Source organism: Ictidomys tridecemlineatus, chromosome 14, assembly GCF_052094955.1.
Source record: "Ictidomys tridecemlineatus isolate mIctTri1 chromosome 14, mIctTri1.hap1, whole genome shotgun sequence".
Lineage (NCBI taxonomy): Eukaryota > Metazoa > Chordata > Mammalia > Rodentia > Sciuridae > Ictidomys > Ictidomys tridecemlineatus.
The window spans coordinates 53,110,156-53,131,306 of NC_135490.1; the positions used below are offsets into that span (position 1 = coordinate 53,110,156).

At 39.2% G+C, this 21,151-nt stretch overlaps 1 pseudogene across 2 annotated transcripts; it reads right to left on the bottom strand.

The window, feature by feature from the left end:
• Positions 1-8,338: 8,338 nt before the first annotated feature.
• On the bottom strand, positions 8,339-19,405 carry LOC144370414 (short coiled-coil protein pseudogene; annotated as a pseudogene). 2 transcript variants are annotated; one of them, XR_013430386.1, is made up of 2 exons: positions 18,197-19,405; positions 8,339-13,134 (listed from the first exon to the last, which is right to left on the bottom strand). The product of XR_013430386.1 is annotated as a short coiled-coil protein pseudogene, transcript variant X2 (transcript). The 2 variants fall into 2 exon arrangements; XR_013430385.1 differs by lacking the exon at positions 8,339-13,134 and adding an exon at positions 13,313-14,915.
• Between the last annotated feature and the right edge of the window lie 1,746 nt (positions 19,406-21,151).

The following is a 21,151-nucleotide window of genomic DNA, read 5'->3' on the forward strand; positions in this document are numbered from 1 at the left end:
GTTCATTTCAGATGTAAGGAAACTCAGTGACCTTTAGGACTTGACATGGTAGGTTGGTTCCTGTTAGTTCCATCTACCATCACTAAAACACAGGATACTTGCTTTGATGCATTTCCCTTTGCACGTACAAAATTGTGGTGTTAAATACCTGTGTATCAATGTCCAACCATTCAGATCCAACAGGGATCCACTAAACAATAAACTCTGAGCATCCTGTGCTGTGCCCTGGCTGCTAGCAGGGGGAACATGAACCCACCTTGGCAGTTTCAAGGACAGAGTAGCCATTTCCCTCAGAAAGGGCGCCATCCTTTGCAGCTGGGGAAGGAATTATGGGGAGCTCACTGGAAGGAAAAGCTCCTATATGCAGCATTGCTGGCAGAGAAAGGAAGCTGGTGGAGGAGGGGGTTTGCTTGGCTTTTCCCTGATATTTGTTAACAACCAGATCTCATGTCTGGAATGTTCCATGTTGAGTTACCCTTTTCTTCCTGTCATAAAATTTTATGAAACCTTTTTTTTTTCGTTCTATTGTCTTTTTAAAATTTTTTTATTGTTGGTTGTTCAAAACATTACATAGTTCTTGATATCATATTTCACACTTTGATTCAAGTGGGTTATGAACTCCCATTTTTACCCCGTATACAGATTGCAGAATCACATCAGTTACATTTTCATTGATTTACATATTGCCATACTCGTGTCTGTTGTATTCTGCTGCCTTTCCTATCCTCTACTATCCCCCCTCCCCTCCCCTCCCCACCCCTCTTCTCTCTCTACCCCCTCTACTGTAATTCATTTCTCCCCCTTGTATTATTTTTCCCCTCACTTCCTCTTGTATGTAATTTTGTATAACTCTGAGGGTCTCCTCCCATTTCCATGCAATTTCCCTTCTCTCTCCCACCTCTCATCCCTGTTTAAAGTTAATCTTCTTCTCATGCTCTTCCTCCCTACTCTGTTCTTATTCTCCTTATATCAAAGAAGACATTTGGTATTTGTTTTTTAGGGATTGGCTAGCTTCATTTAGCATAATCTGCTCTAATGCCATCCATTTCCCTCCAAATTCTTTGATTTTGTCATTTTTAATGCAGAGTAATACTCCATTGTGTATAAATGCCACATTTTTTTTATCCATTCGTCTATTGAAGGGCATCTAGGTTGCTTCCAGTCTTGCTATTGTGAATTGTGCTGCTATGAACATTGATGTAGCAGTGTCTCTGTAGCATGCTCTTTTTAGGTCTTTAGGGAATAGACCGAGAAGGGGAATAGCTGGGTCAAATGGTGGTTCCATTCCCAGCTTTCCAAGAAATCTCCATACTGCTTTCCAAATTGGCTGCACCAATTTGTAGTCTCACCAACAATGTACAATAGTACCCTTTTCCCCACATCCTCGACAGCACTTGTTGTTTGACTTCATAATGTCTGCCAATCTTACTGGAGTGAGATGGTATCTTAGGGTGGTTTTGATTTGCATTTCTCTGACTGCTAGAGATGGTGAGCATTTTTTCATGTACTTGTTGATTGATTGTATGTCCTCCTCTGAGAAGTGTCTGTTCAGGTCCTTGGCCCATTTGTTGATTGGGTTATTTGTTATTGTCTAATTTTTTGAGTTCTTTGTATACTCTGGATATTAGGGCTCTATCTGAAATGTGAGGAGTAAAGATTTGTTCCCAGGATGTAGGCTCCCTATTTACCTCTCTTGTTTCTTTTGCTGAGAAAAAACGTTTTAGTTTGAGTAAGCCCCATTTGTTTATTCTAGTTATTAACTCTTGTGCTTTACAGAAATATCAATCATTGCAGGGGTTAAAAGGCAGAAATCAACATGAGTGGTTTTTTGTTTGTTTGTTTCTTTTTAAAAATTCAATATGGATAGATCTTCCAAAAAAAGTCGAATAAAGTAACTATAGAGCTCAATAACACAATCAATAACTTAGACTTAACTGACATATATAGAATATTTCAACCTGCATCAAGAGGATACACTTTCTTCTCAGCAGCACATGGATCCTTCTTTAAAATAGACCACAAAGCAACTCTTAGCAAATATTAAAAAAGTAGAGATATTGCCCTGCATTTTATCAGATCATAATGGAATGAAATTGGAAATCAATGACAAAATAAAAAATGAAAATTTATCCATCACCTGGAGACTAAACAATATGCTACTGAATGAACAATGGGTTACAGAAGACCTTAAGGAGGAAATTTAAAAATTCTGAGAGATAAATGAGAACATAGACACAAAATTTCTGGGTCTTTAGAAGAACTCTTGACACAGATTCAGAAAGGGACCAACATATGCAGTATGCATACAAATGAGTTGGGATGATACCAATAGCTTGGTCTTTATCTTCATTGCCAATCTAATAACAAGGACAAGGTTTTGAGAAAAAGACAAAAAGGTTTTCTTGACTTGCTAGCAAAGTAGGAACTTTGGACTCCTGCCCCAGAGGCTGTGATTTTCTCTGTCTGGAGTAACACAGGGCATTTAGAAGAACACAAGGGTGAGGAATCCAGATATTATCAGTAGATATAATTCATTAGTGTCCATCAGGTGTCTTTGAGTGACACAATGCTCTGGACCTCAGGTATAGAGTTCCTTCCTCCTGTCCTTCCTTCCTCCCTTCCTCCCTTCCTTCATTCCTCCCTTTCTCCCTTTCTTCTGGACAGTGAAGGACAGCATAATTTAGTCCATAACAGGAATAATTTTGTCTGCTTATCCTGCTGATATGGAGTGTGAGAGGTAAAATAAGAAGAAAAGGAAAAAGGTTTACAATAAGCTGCCTGTGGTCACGTAGCAAAGTTTATACTCAAAGCATGAAGTAGACCCCTGTTACAGAGATAGGCCAGAGCCAGCAAAATCATGTTGGAGCCCAAAGTAAAAGGGAAAATGCATGTTCATGTGTCCACTTGTCATTAACTTATATTTATTTTTCCTACAGTGTTAAAGTAGGTACAAATATCTTTAAAAACAAGTGCATTTTCTCCACATCCTCGCCAGCACTTGTTGTTGTTTGACTTCATAGTGGCTGCCAATCTTACTGGAGTGAGATGGTATCTTAGGGTGGTTTTGATTTGCATTTCTCTGACTGCTAGAGATGGTGTGGAGAAAAGGGTACACTTGTACATTGCTGGTGGGACTGCAAATTGGTGCGGCCAATTTGGAAAGCAGTGTGGAGATTCCTGGGAAAGCTAGGAATGGAACCACCATTTAACCTTGCTATTGCCCTTCTCGGACTATTCCCTGAAGACCTTAAAAGAGCATGCTACAGGGATACTGCCACATCGATGTTCATAGCAGCACAATTCACAATAGCTAGACTGTGGAACCAACCCAGATGCCCTTCAATAGATGAATGGATTAAAAAAATGTGGCATTTATACACCATGGAATATTAGGCAGCACTAAAAATGACAAAATCATGGAATTTGCAAGGAAATGGATGGCACTAGAGCAGATTATGCTTAGTGAAACTAGCCAATCCCTAAAAAACAAATACTAAATGTCTTCTTTGATATAATGAGAGCAACTATGAACAGAGTAGGGAGGAAGAGCAGGAAGAAAAGATTAACTTTAAACAGAGACATGAGATGGGAGGGAAAGGGAGAGAAAAGGGAAACTGCATGGAAATAAAGGGAGACCCTCATTGCTATACAAAATTACATATAAGAGGTTGTGAGGGGAATGGGAAAATAAACAAGGAGAGAAATAAATTACAGTAGATGGGGTAGAGAGAGAAGATGTGAGGGAAGGGGAGGGGGGATAGTAGGGGATAGGAAAGGTAGCAGAATACAACAATTACTAATAGGGCATTATGTAAAATTGTGGATGTGTAACCGACGTGATTCTGTAATCTTCATTCGGGGTAAAATTGGGAGTTCATAACCCACTTCAATCTAATGTATGAAATATGATATGTCAAGAGCTTTGTAATGTTGTGAACAACCAATTAAAAAAATAAATAAATTTAAAAAAAAAAGAAATCTTCATGCAACCCTAATAAGCCATATAACCCCTGAGAAACTCACTATGTTCAATTGTAAAACTATTGAATTGAACAATGAAAAAAAAAGTGAATTAAAACTCATGTTATTTCAAGTTTAAGTATGTTATTTATAGAAACCAATTAATTTTTACTTTCCTGGATTTTATGGAAGCACCTCTATAGAACTGAGTATGAGAAAAGAAGGAGAGAAAAGAGAGAAGTAAACTGTTTTCAATTTCAAAGGGTGAATAGGGCAGACACAGTGGTACTTAGGATATGTTGCTAATGAAAAAATGAAGAGAAAAACAGAAGAATCCAAAGGAGGAGAGAGAGAATAAAATTTTGGTGTCAGAAGTAGAAAAAAGAGAACAGGAGGTAAGTTAGATAGAGTAGTGGCAAAGTTGATACACAAAACAAAATCAAAATCAGCTAATTAGAATTTCCTAACCCTCAAAATACAGAACATGGGAAAATTACACTTTCAGTGGGGGGGAAGAAAAATGAAAAGAAAAAAAGGCTAGAAATGAGGAGAGAGAAACAAATATGAATGTTGTGTAGGAGTCCTGGATCATTCAGTACACAAATAAGACAAAAACTGATGACAGATGTAGAAATAAAAATGGTCAACAAATATATGAAGGATATATAAAGTAATGTTCAATAACTCATAGAAAAATTAAAACTAAACTTAGATTTAATCTCCCTCTAGTCAGAATGGCAATTATCAAGAATACAAGCAACACTAAATGTTGGTGAAAATATGGGGAATAAGGTTCACTCACATATTGCTGGTGGGAGTGCAAATTGGTGTAACCACTCTGGAAAACAATAAGGTGATTCCTCAGAAAACTTTAAATGGAACCACCATTTGACCCAGTTATCCCACTACTTGGGTTATACTCAAAGGAGTTGAAGTCAGCATACTACAATGATACATCAGTGTTTATAGCTGCTCAATTCACAATTGCCAAGCTAACAAGTCAAACGTGGTACCCTTCTTCATATGAATGGATAAAGAAAATATGGTGTATATACACAATGGAATATTATTCAGCCTTAAAAACAATGAAATTGTGGCATTTTCCAGTAAATGGATGGAACTGGAGAATATCATGCTAAGTGAAATAAGCCAATTCCCCAAAACATGTGGATGCTGACATGTGGATGCTGACCCATGACAAGAGAGGGTAAGAAAGGGAAATATAGGACTTGATTGGATTAAGCAAAGGGAAATGAAGGGAAGGGAGAGGGTTAGGTATAGGAAAGACAGAAGAATGAATTGGATATATTTGCCTATGCTTATATGGGAATACATGACCACTGTAACTTCACATCATGTATAACCAAAAGACCCGTATCCAAATTGGTATGGGTTGCACTCCATGTATGTATAATATACATCAAAATATACACTAATGTCATGGATATCTAAAAATATCAAATAAAAAAGAAAATAGGAGGGAGATCAGTGGAATAGAGGAGGGAAATATAGGATGACAGGGAAGGACAAGAAAAGAAGCAACTGTCAAATGAAATTGACTGAATTATGTCGTGTTCATATATGAATATAACATAATGAATTTCACCTGTGTGTACCTATAAAGCACTATTTAAAATAATAAATATGTAGAATACAAATAGAGGAGGGGAAGTGGAACAGAGAGAGGGAAGAGGGACAGATGGAGTAAGCAGTGAGGACTAAAATGGAGCAAATTATACTCCATGCGTGTATGATTTTGTCAAAACGAGCCCCACTGTTATTCATTATTGTGAATAACTTTAATGCACTAATAAAACATTTTAAAATAAAAAAATTAAATGCTATGCTATACAAGAAAAAAAAGTGGGTCCCAGTTTTCTCCCATGATCTACTTACTCCTTGGATGGCCATGCTGTCCCCAGCTGGCACAGTCCTGTTGCTGGTTGATTGACTTTCTCAGGCTGATACAGAGGCAGCAGTGCTCTCTGAGCCAACCCCAAGCTGCTCCATTCTGCCATTAAAGTGGCAAAGGAATGCCTGAAAGAAGAAAATCTGTCCCACCCTCAAGGCTCCTGGGAGTAGGAGAGCAGTGCTAGGTGAAAATCTTTCATCAGGTTGATTAGGGAGCTGTTGCCCAACCACTGCTGCTAGAGGGAGGCCACAAAAAGGAACTGGCCCATGTCAATGGCACCAAGGCTGCTGTGGTATGGAGGAGAGGGCCACCACCTCCTCAGCCTCATCTTGTTTCTATGGAAGAAAATCCAAGCACCCTGCAAAAAAAAAAAAAAAGGTTCTGGATCTGAAGAAGAGCTAGATCTCAGAGGATGATGTGGAGGCCTTGCAGGGTAATAATATGGCTGTGGAAGCCTGCACTGTCATTCAGACTGCCCCTTCTCCCCCACACCTGGGCACCATCATCTCCCAAACCTGCTGCAGATGATGCTGTGGGTACCCACCCACTGTACCAGGCAGTCATCTTCCAGTCTCCTACTGCTTCCCAGAGCAACTCTGGCCCATGCTGTGATGTGCATCATGGGTGTAGGGATCTACCATCTAGTGGCACGATTGACATTGGTCCCTTGACTTTCATGTGGTGGGCACAGTGGTTGCGGAGACCAAGAGCACCTCTCTAACATCCCAGTAGCCACATGCCTGCAAGGAAGTGGAGAGTTCCCAGTAACTAAGAAGTGCAGCCCAGCAGTGGACAGTGGGCCTTGCCCTTTGCTATGGAAACTTTCTCTTCACCAACTTTTCTTCCCCACCAGATCCCTGCCTGCCCTTTTCCGTCCCTGTTCCAGCCATATGTCAGAAGAACTGGATTCAATGCACAACAGAAGTTGGCTGTGTCCTAGCCCAGCTGCCTCGGTCTCTCCACTCCTCTCTAGAATAACTCCCATCAAGTGCTCTGAAAAGGCAGTCTCTGAAAGCGCTGTTGCATCCCAACTGGCCATCTTGGCTTATCGCCCGCCCATTGGCCTGACCTGCCAGCCTCCAGCTCCTAGGCAGGATCACCCTGCTCCCCAGCATCTACCACTTCCACCATGAAACCTATCCTTTTGTGCATTGTTCAACTAGCTGCTACAGAGGCCCTATCCTGCAGGTGGCGCTCTACTCTCTGTGGATCCTCCCGCTGCCCTCCTATTGGGGACCACAGGGAAAAGCAGGCACTGTCCACTGGTAACAAGGGAAGATTCTGACCCTCCAGAACCTCAGGAGCCTCCTCTTGAGCCTAGATCTTTTGTCCTGCCTTCACCACTGAAGCAGGTCCACCATGCTGGGCAGCTCAGGACACCTGGTCCATAGAAAAGCAAAAAGGTGAGGGCCCAAGAGCAGCCAGAGGAACTGATGGCAGCAGCAGTGGAAGTGGCTGTGGTGGCACAGGCACAAAACTTGGAAGAGGAGGAGGAGAATGGAGGAGAATGGAGGGGGAGGGGGAGAGGAGAGAGAGGAGGAGGAGAATGGAGGAAGAGGAAGAAAACAGCAAATAGAAATACTGCACAATTTGGAAATGGTGTCCCTTGCAATGAGGGAATCAAACTCTCCAAGCCTCTAGAGACCCAGGAAGACATTGCTGTGTGGAGCCTACTCCTGGGACTGGAAAAGGAAACGCCATATAAGAGAGGGACCAGGGGCCTCCAGTGAACTTCTCTGACAGCCGTGCTGCCCCAGGTGGCACAGCCCTGTTGTAGGTGTGCTGACTTTGGTGCAGCCTGATGAGAGGCACCAGGGCTCCCTGGGAAGCCTCAGACTGCTCCATGCCTCCAGAGAAGTGGGTAAAGCAAGGGTTGGATGAAGACCTTCTGCCCAGTTCTCTAGGCTCCCAGGAATCAGGAGATGGGGTGGAGGGGGAAGTCTTCAACTAACCCATTAGTGAGATATCTTCCACTCATAGCTGCTAGCTGGAAGCCCCCCACTAGAAACAAGCCCCCCTGTAGCTACCACTGCCAGTGGCATTGAGGTGAGCTGCCACATCTCCTAAGTGTCCTAGTATTCCTATGGAGGAAGACTTAGGACCCTGAAGAAAAAGTTTCAGTCTCCAAAAAAAAAGCAGTATCATGGAGGATGACATGGAGGCCTTGGTGGGTAAGACAGACTGCAATGGCCTGCACCACCACTCTGAATACTTTCTCTTCACTTATGGCCCCTGCAGGGACTTTAGATCCATGGCTCCACCCACTGATGCCTCCCAGATCCCAGCTATTCTTGCCACCACCAATGGGCAAACCAGGCTTCTTCCCCTGATCCTTTCAGCCTATCTTCCCTCAAACCAATTATTATTATTATTATTATTATTATTATTATTATTACCACCAGGTTGACTGATTTCTTTTTTAATTTTTTTATTTGTTTTTATTAGTTACACATGACAGTACAATGATCTTGACAATCATACATTTGAATCAGATGTGGTGTAATAGACATTATTATTGCTGTATGAATATACATGACTGCATGACCAATGAGAAATCAAACCAATTATTGATGAGGAGGTTGTCTTCATCTGTCTGCTCCTGCTGCTCTCTGGATCTCTTGAGGCCCAGACCCAATGTGGGTGTACTTGCTAGTAAGTATCAACACTCTACTCACTTGACAAGAGATGCTGCACCCCCATTTCTCTCCTCCCCACACCTCATATCCTGGGGCCTTTCCCCTTCAGCCTGCCTCCTGCAGAATGGAATCCCCACCCCTCAAGTGTGTGAATTTTTCCTTCTTCTCTTTTTTTCGTTCTCAGCTCTCCTTTAATCCCTTCCACCAGCAAACCTGTTAGCATTGGCCAGCCCCCTAACTCCGGCAAGGAAATCTGCCATCTCCAGAGCTAATGCATCCACATACCTGACGCAGCAGCCAACTGGCATGGACACTACACCCTCTTCTATGGCAGAGATTGTTATAATTGTCCCAGGCTCAAATAAGCAGCTCCTGCCAGGCACCCAGGTCCATAACTCTATCCATTATAGGCAGGTGGAAAATGGACCAGTCTCTCCCAGACCACCTACTTTTAGGGTCTCCTGCCCCAACTCCTATGGGGAGTATAAAGTATAAGTATCCCTTTGTTCCACACACCACTCTTCAGCCCACATCTTAAAACCCTCATGAAGAACTAAGGAGAGCCTCTCTACGACACCCCATCCTCATGTTATTCCCAGTTATGGATCATACAGTGGATGCGTTCCTAGATGACAGAGACTCTGTATGATCAACATTAAGTCTGCTGTTGAAGGTGCTATGGATACCACCCCTCTATGAAAGGCTGCCATCTTCTAATCCCCTCTTGTCTTCGAGCACTATTCCAGCCCATACAACAGGTTGCTCGCTGGTTATGGAACCTCCCACCCAGTGGCAGCATTGCCTCTCTCCCTTCATCCACAAGTTGACATGTACAGCAGGTGCAGGGACCCAGCTCTACTCTCCAGCATCCTAGTAGTGCTGAAACCACCCATCAGCCCCCCACCACACACACACACATTATACATACTAAGGATTACAACTAGGGCTGCTGGTGGCAGTGACTGACTGCACAACTCTTTCTTTTTGGGCAACCCAGGAGGCCCAGCCCCTGTTATGGGCAAAAGCTTTCTCACAGGTAACAGCTGAGTGGCAGCACAATGCATCCAGGACCTATGGGTATCACAGCACTGTGGACCATTTTGCACACTAGTCCACAACCTGACAACCGAGGTACTATGCACCTGTCTGTTGTAAATTGTACCCCAAGGTTTTAGTGAAACACATAACACACTCTATACACACACACAGAACAGTATAAAAATTAAATATTATGCTTACAAAATAACATGAAATTAATAATTCCATTTCCTTATTCAGGTGAAAAAAATGTGAATATTATTTGCTGTGTTTGGGTTTTTTTTAATTTTTAAAAATCTTTTTAGCACTAATAATGCCTTTTTCATATACATTCCAAAAACCTTAAAGAATATAAATGGCTCTAATGAGAGGATAATGAATTCTTTTGTACGTTATGTGGTTTGTAATTATTTTCTTCTTAAAAAAATTCAACAAAGACTTGATTGTCACCAGAGAGATAATAAAACAGGAGTTTTTTGTGATAAACAGCGGCAATTTTGGGTTTGCTGAAAAGAATGAGCTTTTTAATAACAAAATTTTGTATGTGAATAAACACTGCAACTGATCTGGCAATTTGACTCAAAGGCAAAGACTGCTGGACAAAAGAACATCACCCAAAGATATAATCTAGAGTGGGGAAAATAGACTGGAAATACAGTTCAGATAAAAATGGACAATGTAAAATTCTCAGTTATCAATGTTTTCATATGGATTTTAAGTAGATTCTAATGGCAGATAGCTCATCTGTTACTATTAGTTACACTAGAAACTGAGCAGAAAGGATCGCTTCAAAACATAAATATATAAAATATACCATAAAATTACATCTTTGAGACTGTCCACACATTTGGAAAACACATCTGGAACATAAGAATGTGCAAGGTCCTAACTCAGCTTCAATCAGCTCTTTCTGGAAGCAATGAGCTTGGTGTGTGCAGCCTGCTGGGGTAGACCCTGGCTGGTAAGGCTGCATTTTCAGCAGGCACAACATTTCCACTTTGGTTTCATGTTTATCTGGGGGAGCCAGAGGCCTTATGACACAAGAGAGATAGTTGGGGGATACTTTGTTTTCATCTCCATGATATTATTTACCACATTCCCACACATGCTACTGATAATGAGTAGTTTTCACCAACAGTACAGAATAAAAGACATAGAGATAAAGCCACACATCTGCAGACATCTATCTGATCCTTGACAGAGGCAACAAAACATACACTGGGAAAAGACAGAATTTTTAAACAAATGGTTATCCATAAGTAGAAGAATAAAACAAGACCCTTATCCCTCTCCCTGCACAAAAATCACCTCAGAATCAATCAAAGCCCTAAAAATTAGACCAGAAATTATGCAACACCTAAAAGAAAACATAGGGTAAATACTCCAGTTTTTAGGCACAATGACTTTCTCAATAGGACCTCTAAAGCTCAGGGAAAAATAGAGTTAATAAATGGGATGACATTAAACTGAAAAGCTTCTGCACAGCAAGTGAAAAAAATTAAGAAAGTGAAGGGGGAACCTCCAAAATGGGAGAAAATCTGCTAACTACCCCAGCAGATTTCTGATGGAGGATTAATATCTAAAATATATAAAGAACTCAAAAAACTTAACACCAAAAAAATCAAATAACACAATTAATAAATGAGCAAATGAATCAAAGATACATTTCTCAAAAGAGGAAACAAAAATGACCAACAAACATTTGAAAAAATGTTCAACATTATCAGCAACTAGGGAAATGCAAATAACTACATTGAGGATGGAGAATGGGAGGGGTGGGATGATGGGAGATAAAAGAGGGTTCATGATCTGAAATTAAATTTCATGTATGTGTAAGTTCATCAAGATAAATCCAGCTACTATGAAAACCATAAAGTTCTAATTCAAAAAGGAAAACCAAAAACTTTCACCAAGATTTCATCACACACCAATCAGAATGGTAGTCATCAAGACAGCAAATAATAATAAATGGTAGAGAGAATATAGAGAAAAAAAACACATTTATACCGTTGGTGTAATTGCAAATTATTGCAAGTACAGAAGTCTGTATGGAGGTACTTCTCAAAAGACTAGGCATGGAACTACCATATGACCCTGCTATACAACTCTTCAGTATGAATGGCAGTATTAAAATCATCTTACTATAGCCATTCATGTATACCCGTATTTATAGCAGCACAGTACAGAATAACAAAGCTATGGAACCAGCTTAGGTGTCCATCAATGGATAAATGGATAAAAATGTGGTATTTATGCAGGATATTATTTCTTTTTTTGTACCAGGAATTGAACTCAGTGGCACTTAATGATGAGCACAATCCCAACACTTTATTTTAATATTTTAATAAAGGCAGGGTCTTTCAGAGTTGCTTAGAGCCTGGCTAAGTTGCTGAGACTGGGTTTGAATGTGTGATTCTCCTGCCTCAGCCTCCCAAGTTGCTGTTACTATAAGTTTGCACCACCTTGCTTGGCTATCTACACAATTTTAATATACATTTTTCTTTATTTAGCCATAAAGAAAAAAATAATATCATTTGCATTAAAATGGATGAAACCAGAGACCATCATTTTAAGTGAATTAAGTTTAACTCAGAAGGTCAAAGGTCATGTGTTTTCTCTGATACACAGAAGTTAGAAAGGAAAAAAGAAAACAAGGGTGGGAGTGGATCTCATGAACATCAAAGTGAGGTCTATAAAGGAAAGAGACCAAGGGGTGGGAAGTGTGGAGGTAGGGGGGAAGTGCTGGGGAGTGATATTAGCCAAATGATATTGTTATATTGTGTGTATTGCAAAGACATAACAACAAATTCCATCATTATATAAAAATATAACGTACCAATAAAAAATGTGGGGAAAAATAATGTGTGGCCTGCAAATAGTGGCTTAAATATTTAAGTAAGAATAAATGAGAAAATAATAACATCATAAAATAGCTACCATTCATCATATACCTGCTCATTTAGCACTAACACTTTCCTATAAAGCAGGTAACTTCAAGGACTGTTAGTAGTGAGGATGCAGAGGTTTACAAGGCTAAGCATTGCCACAGGTACAGTTCACACCACTGCAGGCAGAGCCACTCAGCATGGGTTTGCTTAGCTTTCTCATCTTCAAACAGGGATAACAAACATACTTTATAATTATTTTTCAAACATGTTTTCTTTATAAAAGTAAATAAAATTGTAAACAATTGATAAGAAATTAAAAGTCACATAAAGTCATAAATTTGGATATAAGTGCTCACACACACAAACACTAGGTTAGGAATAAGACTCTTTTTTTAAAAACACTCTCAAACACACACTGAGCTTTGCTCTTCCTCTCAGCAACCTGAGAGTCTACTGTCCACCATAGACATGAAAAAGCACATGTGATTCAGCTCATGTGAATTTTTGAATCTGAAGTGGATGGCCAAGTACAAGCAAGGCACCCAGGTCTCCCTCAATCTGCAAAGGCTGCACCAACTGCACCCTGAAGGTGGATACAGCCTGTCTCTCAACTTACTTCTTGGGGGGCTTCATTTTTTTCACCTTTTCTTCAGTGTATTCATCCAAACTACTCACATGACATCCTAGTGCCAACAAATTCCTGCAAAACAGAAGCTAACATGAGCTACCAGTGCCTTCCTTGTGTCCAAACAACCAAACCTAATAGTTGTGAAGGTGACAACTCAAAGCACAGTATAAGTCAGTTGTTTTAAAGCTAAACAAAACATTTTATTTTCAATTTTTTTTTACTTTATTTAAAAGTAAATATGAAAATGGCACATATCAAATCTTACACTAATACAGAAGATTATTCCATGATTGAAATTAGCTCAACTCTAATAACCATAAGCTATGCTAGTAGATCTCTTTTCCTCTTATCTTAATATTATTTCCAATATGGATTCCCTTACCAAAAGGAATCTGAAATATAAATTTAAAAAAAAATTGTTAAAGAATGACTACACCTCTGCAAACTAAATGGTTGAATTTACAGAAAATTCTGGTAGAATAAAGAGCTAAAATACTAAAATTAAAATTACCATTATTGTACATGTATATTCTACCATGTGTTCATGATACTGTTACTAAAAAAAAAAGAAAAAGAAAGAAAAAAACCTCTCTCAAGGAAATTTGCAAGAGTTGATCTACTGGGTAAATGTCCTTGAGACCAAATGGCAATTGATCTCCCTAATAGGTGGCTTACATAAAGTTATTCTAACTTAATGTACTTTCATATTTATCTTTTGTCTGCCAAAAGTCTATTCTTCCAGAAAGAACACAAATTTGGAGTGAAAGCATTTGGAGTTGCTTACTAGTACTTACCAAGTTCTTTCCTGTCCCATTTCTATTTTTTCTCAAGATTCTCTATCTTGAACACACACATGATAAGAACTCCTGTCTTTTTAGGTAACAAGTGGGTTATTTTGTGCAAAAGGTAGTTTTAAACAAATCTTCCCAGTATGAGACCATTTTTATAGTTTCAGTTCATCTTCAATTGCTTAAAGAGAAACCAGCAATCTTCTCTTATTATTAAATATCACACAGGAAAAGCCATAGCTAAGAGAGTATCTTATTTTGGTTGAGTTTCAACAATTAGAGTCAGGTTACTCTCATAAATAATTAACTATTAAAATTTCTTTTACAAATTTGAAATATTCTTTCCCTTAGGGGAAGGGAAATGGTAGGCACAAGATGGTGGACAGAGAACATAAAGCTGTGCATTCAGTACATGATTTTGGTCACTTTTCCACAACATGGTGGTTATTTTCTTATATATTTTACTAAGCCTATATAATAAAAGACAGTGCTAAACCTATATGTGAAAGCAAATTTGATAAAACATTCCTCTTCAATTCTCATAAATATACGCAGTTCTAATTATAAAGTCTCTACAATATATTTGCCCATTTTCATAGACTAACATAATACACAAACTCATGGAAGTATCTTGCTATCCAGTTAATTTTGCCTAGATATGCCTTTATCTTCATAAATATTCAATGAAGCCACAAACAAAGGTACTGTAACTTTTGGAATCTATCCAAATTTTAAAGAAAAAAAATGATCAGCAGAAATCCCATGAAACAGAAGGGAAACCAATCTCTTACTTTATTTTGCTTTTTGTGTTAGTTGTTTGAAAAACACTAGAAGCAAACATGAGGTTTTCTATATATTGTCCAAGAACTTGGTTTTCTGATTTTAGCTTCATATTTTCTTCTTTAACTGCAACTACTCTTGCAGACAGATCTTCAAGTTTGTGTTGGAGTTCCAACACTTGATTAATAAAGTCATGTTTTTTTTCTTCCAGTTCCACTTGATTTTCAGCGTCAACTGCATCCATGTTTTCTTTTCATTATCTTCAAGGAGATCTTCAGTTTTCAGCTATTTCAAACAGTGTAATGAATGACCTTTTACACTGAATACATACACCACATCCTGCTACCTGTGTAGCTACCTACCTATCTAAATATCATGTATATGGAGATATCTGGACATATATCTGCCTGGATGGATCAATATCAATTGAGATTTTGATAGAGGAATAGATACCCACATGTGTTTGTTGTTGTTGTTTTTAGTTATTTTTTTTAGTTGCAGATGGACACAATATCTTTTTACTTATTGTTTTGTTGTCTAATGATTTAACTCATCGCCTTTCACGTGCAAGGCTGGTGCTTTATCACTGAGCTACAGTCCTAGCCCCCAAATGTATTTTCTAAATAAAAAAATGTATCATTTAAAAGGGGACTGAAAATAGAAAAGAAGTAGGGGTTAAAAGGTGATTAGAAGCCATGAGTGAGGGAAGAGAGAACCAAGTCCTAGACACCAGGTTTGCTCTGCAGCATCAGAAATCAGAATGGAGGGAAATTCAAAGAAGCGGGACATGGAAAAGGATAAAAAAATAAAATCAATGTTCAGGGAATATTTGCAATATGTGAGCAAGAAGTCATCTGGACAAATGTGTGGAGAACACCATGCTAGAATTCACATCAGAACTGTGCTTTTGAACCCCTGCTTTGAACACCTGGTGCTAATGATACATCAATGCAGGTTCATCAGGGTAACAAAGACACCTCTGTGGATGATGGGGCCTTGCATGGCATGGGGTAACCTCTACACTCCTCCTCAACTTCTTCTGGAAAACTAAAGCTGCTCTAAAAAAAATTAAGTCATAAAAATAATCACGATATCTGCCTCCATGAAGTTTTGAGTCTCACAGAAAAGGCAAATATTGAATAACTTTGACAAGAAAGATTATGTATTGAAATTAGAACTATAAAAATTCTGTATGGTGCTGTAAGAGAGGACAAGAAGTGGTGGGAAAATCCCTACCAAAGAAGTGGCATAAGTAGAAACAGTGTAAGAAGGAAAGAGGCTGTATGAACCTTAGGCAGAGAACTTTCTAGTGAAGGGAAAGAGAACAGACAAGGCAGCAAAGAGAGAACTCATGGGAGGAGGTCATGGGGGCTGGAAGACAGGGAAGAAGGGAGAGTAAGATACAGATGTAGAACAGCCTGCAGCTCCTGTGACAATTTGGGGTTCAAGAGCAATGAGAAGCCACTGAAGGGTTTTAAGCAACCTGTGTGTGGGGGCACATATTTGCATGTGTAAATGTGCTATTCCAAGTGCAGAATGTAGAGAGAGGGTGGGAGAACCAGTTAGGAGACTGTGGGTAGTCTGGATGACAGTTGGTGACAGTCTACATGGGGGTAGTGGGGAGGGACAGATTGGAGCTATACTTGGAGGGACTAATGATGGGCTGGACACAGGGTTAAGACAAAATTAGGTATCCAGAATGACTCAGGGTTCCTGGCTGGGCAGCCAGATAAGTGGCCCATGAGCTCAGCTAATGAAAAGCCTTCAGGTGACACTGCTTCATCATACACTGAGGAACACTGGGATGCATACCTCCTGCCCTCAAAGCAGGTGTCTGTGTTAAGGATAAACACTGGGGCACTTTTGAGCAACTCTGTGGTAATTAAATCATGGCATGATGAGAACAGCTGCACAGAGTTAGCTCAAGAAGAACAAAGGCCCCAGTTTAAACATAAAGATTCACAATATTCAGGACTGGGAAGATTGCTGCCAGAAAGAGACCCCCCCCCAAAAAAAGAAAAAGGTACAGAAGAGGGAGCAGAGGGAGGACCTCCTGCTCCTATAGATAGCAATAACAACTTGCCCTTACATACTGTCTCTCCCCCTCTGTATCACTCTTCTCCACCGTCCTATGTCCCTCATTCCTCCCTCTCCTACCCCCACGTATGTACCAATCCTACAACTAGCACTCAAGGAAAAATACTCAGCTAGGAGAACATCACTGACTATGTGTTAACTTCCAAAGAATGTGTTCTACAAAAGTATGTTGTGTGTTGCTAAATGATATAATAATTTGTGTGATATAATAATTTATCAAAAATTACAATACTAATTTTTGAACCATGACTTATTGATTCAGAAATTAAGACCTGGAATTTGAACAATATTGTATCAACTAAACAGGAGACCAGATACTAGATCTTGAGCTAGGTGGTCCACTCAGGGACACCTGGTTGCATACTCTAGTGATCTGAGCTGTTCCGAAGGAGATGTGAGAACTTCATGTTGTTCTACAATATGCAAATGATAGTTTGGGTATAAAGTAAGTCATATGCTTACAATATACATGGGAGGAAGCCACAGAAAGAGTACCATGTTATATTTAGATTAAATCACCCCTTCATCTAAAATGAGGGTTTGTCAATTCTCAGGATTCGATGAAAAAAGTTGTTAATCCCTCTGAGATATACTGTAAAGCCAGCAAGCAGAAACCCTTGATGGTGCTTGCTCTGCTGTACATAGGTGATGCCAAAGGCTTCAACATAATGCTGTCACTGAGCCCCCACATCATGACAAGAAATAGATACACTAATATTACCACTGAACAAGGAGAACAAAGTGTAGGATCAGTGAAGCTGTGTTACTTCAGGAAGATCACCTTGGTGGAGGCTAGTCCTTGACACCAGGCTGCCCAGTGCCAGAGACTGTTCTCTCATCTACTCTGCTGGGGCCCTTGCCAAATCAGTACAAGAATAACAACAACAACAAACAAACAAACAAAAAGAAAACAGAAATCACCCTACATCCTTTGCATAGTGGAAATGAACATGGTGTAAATTTGGGAGAAGGAGGGGCTTTACCCCTCTAATTTGATTTTTTTAAATACTAGTAGAATTATTTTCATCACAAAACCATATAAATAAACACTATGTATCTCTATGAAATATCTGCAAAGAAATGCTAAGAATTATCACATGAAAAGGTGTGTTAGTATTCAGTATAGGGAAATACACCACAGTTTACATAGCTAGTCATTAATCAAACCATCCACCAGTAGCTGTCATCAATGAGAGTGGATTATTTGCAGTGGGCAGGGCTCAGCATACTACATGCAAATATGGTGTGTACATTCCAGGGCTTACTCTTTGGATCCTAGCTTCTGACCACTAAAACTACAGGAATGTAGCTCAGATTTAACCAAATTATGTTGTAAAAGATGGAGAGATTATGAGCTTCAATGAATTACTAAGCATATTGGACAAACTTCTGTGACACAGGGAAATATAGGACATACTACATACAAAAGCTCAGTGTTGAGACAAAGTGCACTCTTCATACAGGCATACCTGTCATGTGTCATCTTTCGTAGAATAATAAGTTACTTGATTGGTATGTATTCCTCCTTCTTTTAAGTTACTAGTAGAAACTGGGAACACCTCTAACCCCAGGTACCCTGAGGATGAAGCAAGAAGATCACAAGTTCAAGACCAACTTTAAAGAGAATTTTTCTCAAAAATTAAAAGGGTTGAGGGAGTAGCTAAATGGAAGAGTGTCTCCTGGTAAAAGCCCCAGAACCCAAAACAAAACAAAACAAACTACTTGAACAGACAAAGTCTGTGCCCAATTTGTTTATTTCTCAAATTCTAGAATCTGAAACACTGTTTGTTTAAGTTTTATGTTTTGGGTCCTTGGTAAAATGGCTTTAGTGAAAATAACTCTTTATCATTAGCAAAACAGAAACCAAAAGAACAAACCAAAATGTACACGGTGAGTAACCTATTTGAACAAAACTAGTTCTACAAGACATCAAAAATGAAAGGGGACAAAAGTCACAGACTTTTCAAAATAATTTTCTAAACTTTTTACATAAATTTGTATGTGTATTCATTTATTCTACCCAGCCCCAGTTTTACCTTTGCAAAGGGAGAGCAAATTCAAGAGATCCACGGGTAGAAAGCCAGTGAAGAGCAAAGTCACCTTTGTGAGATGATTTTAAAAAAAGCTCTTCCCAAAAGAAAAGACTATTGTTTAGACAGACAGTCTCAGAGGACTCTCTAAATAGGGTGCTGTGACTCAGTATGCCTAGACACAGGAAAGGCTAACTCTACCCTTTCTAGCTACTGACAGTACACAGATGTGAAAAGTGTGAAGTAAAAATGACACTTATTTAACCCTTTTAACTCAGCATCCTTTAAACAGGTAAGATCAGTACTTCTCAAACCACCCATGACAAGGTAGTAGTTTTAAATTTCCAGTTCCATCATGGTCTTCATCTCTAATAAAATACAATAAAACTTCTAGAAGAATTAACATTTCAAAATGAAGACATAAAGGATACATACTCACCATTTCAAGTTATTAGCTTAATAGGATTAAATTTCTCCCTTCAACATGTATAAAATGTTTAATCCTTTACTCTTGATATCCTTACTCATTTTGTCACAGACCAGTAACCAGTTTTGACTGGCCTGGTTCCTGATCTCTGACCCACACTCAGAGTGGAAATCCACTGGATCACAAAATTCCCATGTTCTGTAACATCATCAATACCTGGAGGATACCTTTGGGGAATGCTGACATGAAGCAAAAAGGCAGAACATAACAGGGTTAGAGCAAAATTCCCAACAAATATCCATCCAATCCACCTACACATTAATGGAAAGTTCTAGCTGGAATTCAACTAACTTCATAGCTAAGTTAAAGTAAAACATTCCTTTTTGTATTTTTTTTAGGTGAGACAGATTGAAAAATGAGACAGATTGAAGTTGTCATTGTGTGCCTGTTCAGGCAGCTTGGAAAACTAACTCTACCAGACAAGGGTGCTGTCTCTTATCGTCATCTCTAACCTGGGACCTGACAGGAAATAAAATACTCTAAGGCATCAGACAAGCAATGGTGCTTCAACAGGTGGTGAGTAGAGACCTAGAGCAAGAAGTAGCACTCAGGACTGTGCCAAAGGAAGCTGTCTCAGGATCCCTGGCCCTCATCACCTCATCAGATTAAGTGTTAGTAGTAGGCTACCATCCTCTGTGTTCCCTGCTCTCTACACCCATCTATGCCTCAAGCTCACGTGGGCCTCTGCCATGCGTACTCTTCCCCTGATGCCCACACTACTGCTCACTCCACTCCTTCCAGCATTTGCTCAGATCTCATTTTCTCTATGAGGTTCACTAGTCTTGCTCACAGGGCAGTATGCCCACCAATTTTACTCCTTTATTTTTTTTTTCCAAAATACTCAACACTTTTAACAGATTAGATCCCAATCTATTTGTTAGTTTATTGTCTGTCTCCCTGCACTTGTAAGAGAAGAACAAAGGAACAAGGATTTGCATTTTTGTTCTTTTTAAAAAAATATTTGTAGATGGACACAATATCTTTATTTTATTTTTAAGTGGTGCTTAGAATGGAACCTTGTGCCTCACACATGCAAAGCAAGCACTGTGCTCTACCAATAAGCCCCAACCCCAACCCCAGTCTTTTGTTCTTTGATTTTCTCCAAACACCAAGAATGTGCCTGATGCATGGCAGATGCTTAACAAGTTTTATAAACTAAAACAAATCCTGTGTAAGAGGGTGTGGTAATTACATAATTTTAATTCAGTAATATTTTTTTCTTTTTAGCTCTAATTTGATTAGAGACATCAATAAACAACATGATTGACTTATTCTATACTTATGTTCATTTCATCCCTTGAAAGTCATCTATACTCTCACAAATCACTCTACTGCCTTAACAAAACCGGTTAGCTTAACAAAGCCAGTTTTCATTGTAATCCTTGAAAGTGTACATAGCTGTCCCTCAGAATACACAGAGAGTTTATTCCAGAACTCTTCATGAATATTCAAGCCCATGGATGCTCCAGCTCCTTCTTTAAAATGGCAGTGTTTGCATATAATCTGATAGAACCCAGCTGTATACATTAAATTACCTCTAAATTATTGTATTAGTCTGATGGAAAGTAGTTAATAGGAAAATAGATGTTACACTATATTGTTTAGAAATCATGACAAAAAAGGAGTCCACATATGGTCAGTGAAGATGAAATCACTTTTCTTTAATATTTTGGATCTGCAGTTCGTTGAGTACATAGATGTCAAAAACAAAGATTACAGAGGACCAACTTATCAGCCATGGCATTAGGAGTGAAGAAGACATCCCCTATCCTTGCATTGGTAACTATATTTTCTATCTTCTTAGAGACCAAAATTATAGCATTAGTGCCATAGTGGCACTGGATGACAGCCATATGCTGTTAGGAAACACATTCCTCCATGGAAATAATGACCAGTTTCTCTAAGTG